Genomic DNA, 9,295 nt, shown 5'->3' with positions numbered 1-9,295 from the left:
TCAAAGCAGATGGGAGTTTCTCTGCTCTCAGAGCACCTTGCAAATGGGTAAGATTGAGAACAGCCCATCCCCAAGCATTCTCTTTGGTGGCCTCCGCCTGATGAAATGGCCTATCTGATGAGATCAGGAAAGCTGCCACTCTTTTATAATTCTGAGGAATGTGTAAAACAGAATTGTTCAGGAGGGTATTTTTACAATAAGGAAAGAGGCTGGTTAATGTCTGTGCAGGGCCACCGAGGGTGGGGGACTGGGGGGGGGCAAATTCACAGGGCCTAAGTCAGCTGGAGGGCCCCTGAAGCCAGTGTCGTGCTTAGGGTTGCCAGGTCCCTCTTCGCCAGCGGCGGGAGGTTTTTGGGGTGGAGCCTGAGGAGGGCAGGGTTTGGGGAGAGGAGGGACTTCAATGCCATAAAGTCCAATTGCCAAAGCGGCCATTTTCTCCAGGAGAACTGATCTCTATTGGCTGGAGATCAATTGTAATAGCAGGAGATCTCCAGCTAGTACCTGGAGGTTGGCAACCCTAGTCATGCTGCAGTCACAGGAAGCATTTACTTTTTAAAAATTCTAATGCAGTTCTTCACTGAAGTCACTAGGGGTTTGGAGAAGTAAATAGGAGTTGTTCTGACTCTGCTGGCCAGGCCTTTTTGCAAAGTTTATTACAAGGTGGAGCGTAACCCTTGCTTCTCAGATCTTGCTTAAATCCATCAGCCAAGCCAGCATTTGAACAAGGCAAGACCAGCCAGGATAAGCTACTGTCATTGCCAGGATGCAGCTTCCTAATAAGGTCTCCAGCAGTCTATAGTTTCCCTCTTCCTTTAGTTCTACCCAGCTCCATAGTTTGATCTGCGCAACCAAATCTTGCACAAGGTGCAGCCCTATTAACCTGTAGTAGCAAAAAAACTCAACAACAACCAACCTCCCCTGCACACACTGTCTTTTCTTTAATTTCTCTGAGGCCATTTATGCTTTGGAGGATTTGCCACTCTGCAGACGCATGGTCTTCTGACCTGAAGCATAAATGGCCTAGGCATGGGGGCTTATTGCCCCGAAGAACTGCCAGGAGTAGCAGGATAAATAAAACCAATGAAGAAGTCATCATGAAAATGTGGACCATCAGAGTCCCCTCCACTCTGAAAACGCTTCTCTGTTTAATTAGCTGACAAGTGGCGCTGACGTTTGACAGGTTGCCAGCCACGGTGGTGCTCTCCCAGTGCCCCTTGTTGGCTCCTGGGCCCTACCTTCCCTCAGCTGTTTGGTGCTGCAGTTGCCCAGGCCGGCAAGAGCACTGCTGGGCGCATTCTTGTGGCAGCATGTGTTTGGGCTTGCCGGCTGAAATTAGAAAGATCCACCCCGAAAACCTCCCGCCGATGTCGAAGAGGGACCTGGCAACCCGGCCTATGAGGCTTGGAATCACGCAGAGAAGGCCATGGGGCGAGGATTGTCCAGTGGGGAGCCGCAGCATTTTTTTCTTTTATGGTGCTGTTTTATTGATAAAACAATTTATTAATACTTTAATGTTTTATTGATAGAGCAGTACGGTAAAAAAACAAAAACACTGTGGTCCCCCACTGGAAACTTCTTGCTCCATGGCCTCTCCCAAGAGGAAGCCTTAACACAGAAGACAACCTGGAGACTTGGGTTGGTTATGCATGGGTACTTCCTAGGAGCTCTTTCTGAGCCGAAGAGAGGCATTTAGAAATGAGGCTTGGGTTTCTCTCCCTCCCATTCCTTTTAGGGAGCTCCATTTTGTTTTTGTTTTTTAAAATGCTTTTTGACCCGGCACCTGTGGGGGGGGGGGGTCTTCTAAGCACTACAGCCCATTACTAGGGTTGCCAACTGCCAGGTAGTAGCAGGAGATCTCCTGCTAATTCAACTGATCTCCAGCCGATAGAGATCAGATCACCTGGAGAAAAATGGCCGCTTTGGCAATTGAACTCTATGGCACTGAAGTCCCTCCCCTACCCAAACCCTGCCCTCTTCAGGCTCCTCCCCAAAATCTCCCACCAGTTGCAGAGAGGGACCTGGCAACCCTACCCATTACAAAGTGGGATTTCAAAGGGCAGGGACTCGCAAGCTTCTTGTTTTGAGCTTGGAGACTGCTGGTGCATAGCTTTATGAGAAGAAAGTGTGGGTCCAGTGAGCAACGAACCTCAGGTAAAATCCCAAGCATAAACTACTTTGGTGTCACTCCGGTACTGGGGTCTGATCGAGAGTCACTTGATGATTCCCACCTCCTCTGGTTAGCCCTCATGTGACACTATTACCTAAGAAACAGAAATGTTGTGAACACATCTCAATTACAACATTCTACAGCACAATTTCACACAGAACTCTGTTTCTCAGGATATATCTACAGCATTCCAGGAGGTATTGCTGTATGTGGCTTTGCAGAATGGAAAATATTCCCTCAAGGGAAGGATGAATCGATGAATAACTAACTAGCAGGGACAAAATTAAGAAGATAGAATGGTGAGACATGCATTTGTGTCTATGAGTCACCACCAAACATCTCAGTGCCCCTTGAGAAGCATTCTCTTCCTAACTTAAGAACAGTAAGTCTATTCTAGATGTCTGTAGGGCTGTGAGTCATAAAACTTGGCTTACAGTGCAAAAAGTACAGCAATCTTCTACCTTAAAAATGGAGAGGTCTAAGATATGCTGCTAGAAGACAATGATGTGTCCATATACCTCACAGTCCAGTTTCCTCAGCCAGAGTTCCTAGTTCTGACACCCAGCTGCTACAGATACACCTGAAATGGTACATGCATTGAACCCCTTCATCCACTTTACCTTCCTGAAGGAGCTGATTTGCAGCAAGCAGTGTGAGTAGGGAAAGCTCTGTAGGGCACCCAGCCTCCCTGAACTTTTTGCCTATGAATTCTGCCTCAACATCTGTGAGGAGGGAAGCAGAGAGCTAAGTTGGATGGGGGAGTAAGTGAAGGTGCCACAGAAACTACAGAGATAAAAATTGCCAATCCAGACATGTGAGGTTGCTGAGGAGCCATGACTAACTACAAGATGGAATAATGCAGGAATTCTCTTTTGAGCTGCAAAGATAAATAAAGCACTGTTTGTCTGCTTGATATATTAAAATCTGTATACACCGCTCCTTTGCAGCTCAAGGTGGCTTCCAATTTTTAATTAAAACCAATGCCTTCAGTCAACTGCATTTGGTTTGCCAGCTATCAACCTTTTCAAACAGCAAGGCTGGTTCTATCATCCCTCAAGCTCTTAATCTGCTCTGCCAATGCCATCAACTGTATGCAAAACAGATGGATCTAGTCCTTCCAAAGCATCAGCCATCCTGCTCAGGATTACCTGTCTTGCCCAGATTTCAGCTTCATCTTGCTCTGCCTTAGCCGTCTGACCATGGCCACAAAGCAGAAGGTTCAGGATCTAAACAGACATAACTGGAGGCTTAGATAATGAAATATAGATCTGGATGTCATCAACATATTAATTACATCCAGCCCAAAAGCTCTGGACAATTTTGGCACATTGATTTTTGCTCCTCCAGTGGAAATTCTTTGTGTCTGTTTTGACAGAAAAGACCTAAACCACTGAAGAACTACTCCTCTAATATCAGCTCTATATTCCAGCTGATGAATAAGGTTGTTTCAAAGGCCACAGACAGATCTAACAGTATCAACAAAGATTACTATCCCTTGTCCAGATTTAAGCAAAGATTCCTCAAAGTGCAACTCAAGTAGGATTGCCAACCTCCAAGTGGTGGCTGGAGGTCTCCTGGTATTACAAGTGATCTCCAGGCGACAGAGATCAATTCTCCTGGATAAAATGGCTACTTTGGAAGGTGGATTCTATGGCATTACACCCCATTGAAGTCCTTTCCTTCCCCAAACCCCACCCTCCCCAGGCTCCACCCCCAAAATCTCAAGTATTTCCCAACCCAGAGCTGGCATCTCTAAACCCAAGCCATCTTGGTTCTGAACCCAGGCCTGAAACTAGATTGAAATTGGTCAAGGGCAGAAGTGTCCTCCTAGACATATCACAGAAGATGACAGGAGTCTGGAGACGTGATCATCAATGAGGTGATCATAGGAATAATTAAAAAGCCACCTAGGCATTCAGGCAAATAAAGAAAAAATCAAGTTCTGAAAAATGCCCCCCCAAATCCCCACCCCAACTAACAAAATGTGCTCTTGAGTAAAAAATAGAATAGAATGGTTCAGGTTTCAGGAAGCAACCAGGTTCCTTAAAACAGGCATCAGGTCCCTACAGAACCATGTGTAGTTCCCTCCCTTGCTGTAAAAATCTTTGTTAATTAGTATACACTTATTTTTAAATACATTTCACATTTGAGAATGTAATAACTTCTATGGGAATTCAACTCTTATAATTGTGTATTACAATATAGATTCCCCTGAAGAAGCTCCCCATGAAATATAGGGGTGTGCATTCGGCTAAAGCCGAACCAGAAAACCCCCGAAAAGTATCTTTTTGGTATTGGGGTATGGGGGATTAACCGATAAAAATAAATAAATGGCGGCAATGAAATGGAGCCGAAAAAGCAGATCCCAAATAATGCTGATTTGTTCTGCATTATTTGGGGCCACTTTGGCCCCACCACCATTTTCCCCTCTCCCTCCCTCCCCCTTTCCTCCCTGCCACCATTTCCCCCTCCCTCTCCTTTTTACTCCTCCCTTACTGTTCCCTCCTCCTCTTACTTACCAGCAGGCTGAGTCAGATCGCTGGGGTCTGGCCTCTGCAGAATCCATGGGGAGGGGGGCGATCAGATCCGCACTGCCTGCCAGTTCCCGCTTCCTTAAGGTGGGAGCCAGCAAGCAGTGGGGATCTGGATCCTAGGGGATCAGATCCTAGGGGATCAGATCCATGCTGCCTGCCAGCTCCCGCCTCCTCATAGAGGCGGGAGCCAGCAAGCAACAGGAATCTGACCGCCCTCCCCCAGTGGTGTAGAACTGAATTCTGGCCTCCATGGAGCCCAGTGCTCAGCTCTGAGCCATGTATTTTTCTGGTTCAGGTCTAATACACCCAAAAAATTTCAAATCATTTGCAAAGTCAAATCCATTATATTTGACTTTTTGGATTTTTTGAAAATTTCTGGGTTTCTTAAACTCAAACCTGAAAAATATCGGAAAAACCTGCACAGCCACAGTGAAATGTGTAAGGAATATTTTTTATCAGAATATTTTTCATTGCACAAATGGCTCTTTTGCCTGTTTTTATCTATACAATTGGTGCCAACCTTCTGTTTTTTCTTTACATTCAACACATGTACAGCTGAACCTGTGATACAAACCCCATGTATCTATGTACTTATCCCTGGTTTCATATGCAGAGTTAATGCACATTGGCTCTTTCTTACAGGATGGGCATGTATTCACCGTAACATGTGAACAGGGCTACAGCCTTCCAAGGATAGACGTTATTTGCAGTATATGTTGGCTGGCCATCAGCATACCGGTAAGGTGCTGTTGACACCATGGCTTTGTTCACATGGAGAGAATATATGGATGAGGTGTCATGAAAGAGGAGTTTGTCCCAAGAATTCTTTATGTTTTTTAAACTATGCTGGCTTCAGGTTTATCCTCAGCAATGATTTCTTGTGTTTTGTTTTTGCATGAGCAAAATATATACAACCTACAAATATGGATCAGTACTTTGAAGAATCTCTGCAGAGAGCATGTCTAGAAATGAGCCCCAGGATTGCACAGAATGAGAACTCTAAATACCATGCAGCTAACAGTGAGGGGAAGAGCTATAGAGCTCATTATCTTGTTATAGGATTGATAACTTAGTGGCTCCTTCTGTTTCTAAAACAGTAACTGCTGATTGCTCAATGGCTCTAAAACAATGAGAGGTCACTTCCCTGAAAACACAGCGCTTGAGTTCCAGTCACAAGTCCGCAGCTTAGCAGCATTCATCCATACACAACTCCAGATTGTTCCAAGATTAAAAATAGGCTTGACAGATAATGTAATAGATTTTCTCTAACTCTGAAAAAACATGAAGTTTTCTAACACAATCCATCAGCATCAAAATGGTTATCAGGAATAATATGAATGGAACTGGTTCCTGAAATGTCTTACTTTATTTAACAGTCTGATGATCCAGTGGTCTTCAACAGAACTAGTCTTACAAATACCACCCTCTATTTCCATTGTCACATAGAAGCCACTGCTGCCTGAAATGTATTAACAGCCAGGCAATATCAGGATCAGCAAGCAGGAAAGGCATGGAAACAAAAGAAACCTTGGAAACGACCACCAGCTGTGTCCACAAATCTCTCAAAGGAGAAGTCAACACACAATCAAAGAAAAATGGGATAAAGTTTCAGTCACTCCAGATCCACATATACATAATCTGCCCAACTAGGGTACAACTCAAAATCTACCCACCAAAACAGCAGAGAGGAAAGCATTTAGCCTGTCCAAAAGAAAAACCCTATGATATTTGGGGGTGGTCACTTGGTTAAAATAAAATAGAAGAGTAAGAGGCAGCACAATATTAAAAAAAACAGTGTAGAGCCTACTCTATGAGCTCTGCCATGAACTGACTGACAGTTTGATGCCTCCGATTCTCTGTCTAAGGATAGGCTTGCAGCCCATTGGCCAATAGATAGGGGGAACAAAGGGGATGGCCCTAAAAGAGAAAGTTTGGATTCAAGAATGGGCAGCCAATGTGAAACACAGAGCTCTGCCCCTAAAAGAGAAAAAAAACTACTAATATCTTCAGAAAACAAGACCTTCAAATAAAAGTGAAAAGCCAGCTTCCAAGCTTGGCAATCCACTGAACCCAAGCCCAGTTCCAATCGGAGGTTCCTGAAATATCATCAGATGGCCTAACTATCAGAAAATCCATCTGCTGGCACATATATTTTAAAAACCTGTCAGAAGGTACAGTGATGACTACAAACTTAGAGGATTAGAAAACATCATGAACCTTCTACATACAAAGCAGATGCTCTACCACTAAGCCATGGCACTTCCCCATTTTTGCCCTATGAACCTAAAGTAGAATAATCCTCTAGCTCCACATGTTGATGGTAGTCCTTGACCAAGCCACCAGGTCCAAATCCACACCAGCTAGGGTTGCCAGGTCCCTCTTTGCTACAAGCAGAAGCTTTTTGGGGCGGAGCCTGAGGAGGGTGGGGTTTGGGGAGGAGGGCCTTTAATGCCATAGAGTCCAATGGCCAAAGTGGCCATTTTCTTCAGGTGAACTGATCTCTATTGGCTGGAGACCAGTTGTAATAGCAGGAGATCTCCAGCTAGTTCCTGGAGGTTGGCAACCCTAACACCAGCTTCAGCATATGATGTTGCCATACACTGAGACAGACCATTGATCTAGCCCAGCATCTAGCCCAGCACTGTCTATTTTGTATGGCTGACATTCTCCAAATTCTCAAGCAAGGGTCCTCAGTCCTACTGCCTGAGATCCTTCCATTCTTGAAGTTAAGAAAGCTTGGAGATTGAACCTCTTGTGTACAAAGTACATGCTCTAGCACTGATTTATGCCCCTTCTTATCTACTACCAGATTTCATTCACATCCTTTTTGTGGCTCAGGATCTCCTCACAGAATCTCTACTCTAGTATGGTGGCTGCAGCTCAGTTGGAACACCAGTAGCTTAGTGGCAGAGAATGGGCTTGTATGTAAGAGCACCTAGGCGCTATCCTTGGCATCGCTAGTTTGTTTGTTTTTTAAATTATCAGACAGTGGGTGTTGTAAAACAGCTGTACATGACAACCTGGAGAGCTTCTGTCAGTCAGAGTAGACAATACTGACCATGATAGATCAATGGTCTGATTCAGTATAAGGCAGCTGCATGTGCCCCCCCCCATTATTAAACAGCTGTTGTTATTGGGCAGTGTCCTAGAAATATGCCTTTTTTAAATTTAGTTTTTCAAAATCTTTGCTTGTTCTTAGCATATTTGTTAGTGTACATGTTTCTTTTTCTTTGTGTGAGTTTTATATTGTCGAACCCACAAGGACTTGCGGGAGGCATCTCTTTCCCCCTACCCAACTATTTCCTCTTTCCCTTAACTGAAAACCTTTATAGCCTCTTCCCTTCTCCTGCTTCCTTCTCTACTTCCCACCCAACAACAAACCTACATCTATCTTCAGCCTTTCCCTCCCCCCCACACCTTAGTAGTCTCTACCTTGGAAAACTATGGTCCAGTTGTATGTGCTGGTCACTGGGCCAGGCCCACTTGTAAGGTAGAGAACCTTCAAATACTTGTGGGGGCACCTCACTTCCCCCTGTATCCCCCTTCCCACACTATTTCCTCTTTCTCTCCTCTTGGCAACCCCCATTTCCTCTCCTCTTTCCCTGCCTCATTCTCTCCTCCTTGGCCAATTCACCAGCCAACCTACATTTTATCAGGCTTCCATCGTCACCTATATTTCTTATTTATTTCATTTATACCACATCTTTCTCCACAGTGGGGACCAAAGCAGCCTACAATACTACCCTCTTTTTATCCTCACAACAACCCTGTGAGGTAGGTTAGGCTGAAAGTATGTGACTGGCCCAAAAATCATCCAGTGAGATTCCACATCCAGATGGGGGTTCAAACCTGGGTCTCCCAGACCCTACTGTGAAGCTCTAACTGCTACACCACACTGGCTTTCCTAGGGTGGCTGCTGTTGAACAGTAGCAAACTGCCAGGCCTAGGCAAGTCATGCAAGTTGGGTGGTATCAAGTCACCCAGTGATTGATGCCAGGTGGGCTTGGCTCCAATGAGTCCTCCCTCGAAGACCAAAACAACCCTGGAATGGACCCTCCCCCTCCCCCTGCCTTTTACTCAGAGAAACCAAGCCTACAATACTGTGGTTGCCTAGCAACAACCATTAAGGGAACTCTGTTTCTTAAAGCTACAGGCATCCTTTTTATCATTTTCACCTTTTTGAAATTTCCCAATTTTTTAGTTTTTTGTTTAAGATTTCAGATTTTTCTGCAAAACTGGGGCCCTTTTTAGGTTAGTAGAAACATCTGTCTTGCCCATTCACAGTTTCAGTCACTGGATTTAAGTATCCAAAGATTTGCCGACTTTGCTAACAGGATATAAGATATTGATTTCTGGTACATTACTGGGTGCCACTTCTTTGCTTTTGATCTCATTTGAATAAAAAAGTCCAGGACTGTACAGCTTACCTAGGGGAGCCTCCATGACAAATTTCAGACATATAGTCACAGGCAATTAAAGCAATACACTATCATCTGTAACAATTCAAATTTTTGGGATTTAGGACTGCATTTGACTATTTTAGTTTTTAGTTATTGGCAGCCCTAGCTGAGATTTTATGTGTTCTATAACTGTT

The sequence above is a fragment of the Euleptes europaea genome, chromosome 6, assembly GCF_029931775.1.
Source record: "Euleptes europaea isolate rEulEur1 chromosome 6, rEulEur1.hap1, whole genome shotgun sequence".
Classification (NCBI taxonomy): Eukaryota; Metazoa; Chordata; class Lepidosauria; order Squamata; family Sphaerodactylidae; genus Euleptes; species Euleptes europaea.
This window is presented reverse-complemented; position numbering follows the sequence as displayed.